Raw genomic sequence first — 3,704 nt, forward strand, 5'->3', positions numbered from 1 at the left:
AATGGGCGGGGCGACAGTGAGCTGAAGTATCTGTTATGTGCTAGTCATATAGATTTCCTTCTCTATGTGCTGCCGAGCAGGGCCGCCATCAGGGAGGGACATGGGGGAGAGTTGTAGGGGGCCCCGAGGGTAAAGGGGCCACGCCACTTGGTTAGCCGGGCCCGGCCATTGTTGAAATTTTATTGCTATGACCTCGTTATATGGAAGGCAAAACATCGAGATAAGGCTATTTCAAATAAAATGAGGTTTATTGAGTTTAACAAAGAATTTTTAATGGTTTTGCCTTGGGAAAATGATCATGTTACACCGAAGTGTCCCACGAGCATTTTGCCAAAGACACTCCACTTTTCACAAGCTTTTATAGATTAAAATGGGAGAACACGTATATGTTATATAACTTGAACCCTCCCAAAATGTTGGAAGAGGACTGATGTTCTTAGCTACAGATATCGCACTGAAAATAGTTTCCCGCTTACAACTGTCCCTGAGCCTTGCAGTTCTTTATCTGTTAAAAGCAGACACAGGGAGGAATCAGCAAATGAAGAAAACACTTCTGTAAAAAGGGGCCTCATCTAGTATCTGCTGACACTCTGAATTCTGTCAGTAACTTACAAAGTGACCTCTCATCACTGGGTGTCATTAATAAGAGAATAAATAAATGGGGGAACATCACCCATCCCTTCACCTTTCCTGCCTTGGGCATGTGGTTATTGCTGAGTCAGAATGATAGGGGCATTTGTTATTAGACTTTATTATTCTTACACTCTGACACATAACCATTTGTCCGTCATTGGAATAGGCTGTCCTCATATAAATGTGTTCATATAAAAAATATATTATCATATCCTCTCTTGAAACGCAGAAATGCGTTTCATATTACCCTGTCGTTAGCATTTTAAGGGTACTGAGAGGAACCCTGAGAACAAGGGAGGGTTTGTCATAATGAAAACAGTGGTCTTGTGTGTTACAGTTAAACATCATGACAGCACCAGTCACAGAAGTGAAAACTTCAAACTGAGATCAGATAAGAAAAACAGGAGGCTAAAGGGTCTAAAAGTAAATCCTGTTTTGAGGAAGTAACTTGGCTGAGATATAGTTGGCAACAGGAAACCTCACAAAAATATTTGAATGTGGATATATATATGCTATCATGTTATATAAGGCTTAAAGAAAATATATGCAAAAACATATACGTTTGAAAGAAAACATTGCATATGCATAAAAACATAACTAAGCAAAAATGAATTAAATAATACTGAACATATTGCATCTTTAAAGTAAAAATTATTCTTTTAAGATAAAATTATTATTTTTTTCTAATTATAGCACAAAGCAGAATTCTAACAGAGAAATATAGACCAAGTATTAATGCTAAGATGACATGGATAGACTTAACAAAACTTGAAATGGAGTTGTTTAACCCGCAATAAACTTTACCTATTATCTATTTATTTAGACAACCTCTATGTTTATGACGGTGATAGATTTATAGATCTTAACATTATGGGTGGGGCTAGTCTTGGAATCTAGACTCTATTCAATACTAATATTAGCACATGACAAAGTTCTATTATTATGGGGTCTATCATTTTGTTTATGTCAGTGCCGTTTACACACAACCAGCTACATATAGAGCTGAGGACCTGGGGCAATAATACAATTGAGTAATTACAGGAAACTTTTCTTCTAAAACCTTTTTTAAACAAATACAATTTTACCTTTGTTGTTTTCATAACTAATCTATAACTAAACATACAGAGAAAATGTTACATTATCAATTCCCATTTTTTTGTCAATTTCACACAATTTAACTATATCACATTCAATACTGTATGAATCTAAAACTTAAAATTAACCCATTTCAATATCAGTCCATCAGTTCATTATAGGGGATAGTCCAATCAGAGAGACATCATGGCGGTGGATAGACATATGAAGTAATATTCAGCAGTCACTTGTATTCAGTTAATGCAGCAGTCTCTGTACAGTTTTTAAGAGTTCATAATCAGTCCATAGATCCGATATTAGCATATGCAAAAGATGTAAAGGCATCACAGATATGAATGGCAAACTTTTGAAATGGCTCTTTGTATGTATGTAGAGTTTCCTTCAATGAGTGGTGTGATCAATGATAGCTGTTCTATTTGGAATAGAATGGATTGGAATATAGTGAATAATCTCAACAGCTACTGATGGAGTTTTGCTCAGATCACCAACCTTGAAACAAAGAGACAATGTGACAATATCTGGTGTTCTGGTAATACTGACTTGAGTAATCTAGTGTACTAGCTAAAGAACTCTAATGAAACCACTGTATGAACTGTCCATTATGAGAAGTGGTTGTATATTTATGATATGAGTGAAGGACATTTGTTTTCTTGTGGTTAATTCAAATGAAGAAAGTCCACAACACCTGATAGGATTGTTGAAGAGAATTGACAGGACAGCTGGGAGTAAATCCAACCAAATGCTGCCAGTAATTGTGTTGTTGGAAGTGGGATGGTACAAAGACACAACTCCACTTAGTATCAGTGTAATTTGCAAAATTTGTAACAGAATTGAAAATGTAATTGTATAAACTGTCAACTACAACCTGTACTGTTCCTTCTTATAACAAGACAATTTTTTAATTAATCATAAGTAGGAAAAAACATTTAATAACATTTTTATATATTTAGGCCTAATGAGAATGACATAGACCCATTTTAGTAGCATCATTTATTTCTACAAATTTCGTAGTGAAATTACTATTTATCAGATGAAATTAACTATAAATCCATTAAGTCACTTCTGCATTTTCTTACACTTGCAGACTTGTGATGCAAGATACACAAGTGCAATAATACTGGAGATTTTTTCTATAGCAGCGGCACAAGCACATAAGCTGCATTTTTATAAACTGAAGCTTAAAAATACAAACAACAATAATACTCCCCTCTTGTACTGCAAATGCAGTACAATAATAATATATGAAATATTACCTTCATGTTGGTGAAAAGATCCAGATTGAGGAGATACAGAAAAAATACAGATGCATATGAAACTATAAAGTTTATAAAAAAAATACTAGCTGTAGGTAAAAGATACTGAGTCAGTGAAAAAAGTTAAGCATCTGAAATATTGTGCAACCAAGAATTGTGGGAAATGTAGTTTACACTTACGGCAGATAAAATCCTTTATCTGTCACAGCAGACTTTCAAGTTGTGAGAGGAGAGAAAACTATCGCATTCTGGCCAGGAAAAAGCAGTCTTGTCCCCTCCACTGTGACACTTAACAAAGGCTTTAAAACTTAAAATGTTTTGGGCACTCAACTAGCATATCTAGGAGGATTGTTAGATATGGAAAGTGGTTTTGTTTCAGATCACAAGTAAAACATAATACACTTAAAAAGAATTATCAATCTGACCCATAAAGATAAAAAATAGAAGTAAAGTTAGTTTGAGACAAAAACTATAACAGAGAACATTTAAAGAGATAACACTAATATTTCTGTTATAAAGACAAGTGGAGTGTATTAACCTTATTCACGAGAAACCCATTCACAAACGAAAATACACAAGAGAACTAAATAACAAAGAAGACAATGTAAGGATAAGATAAGAATAGTGACATGATAGTCAAAGACAAAATGACAATATTAGTATAATAGTGACAGAAGCATAGAACAAATATTATATTACAAGTGGTACCTATTAAAACATATA

The sequence above is a fragment of the Xenopus laevis genome, chromosome 5L (genome assembly GCF_017654675.1).
Source record: "Xenopus laevis strain J_2021 chromosome 5L, Xenopus_laevis_v10.1, whole genome shotgun sequence".
Taxonomy (NCBI): domain Eukaryota; kingdom Metazoa; phylum Chordata; class Amphibia; order Anura; family Pipidae; genus Xenopus; species Xenopus laevis.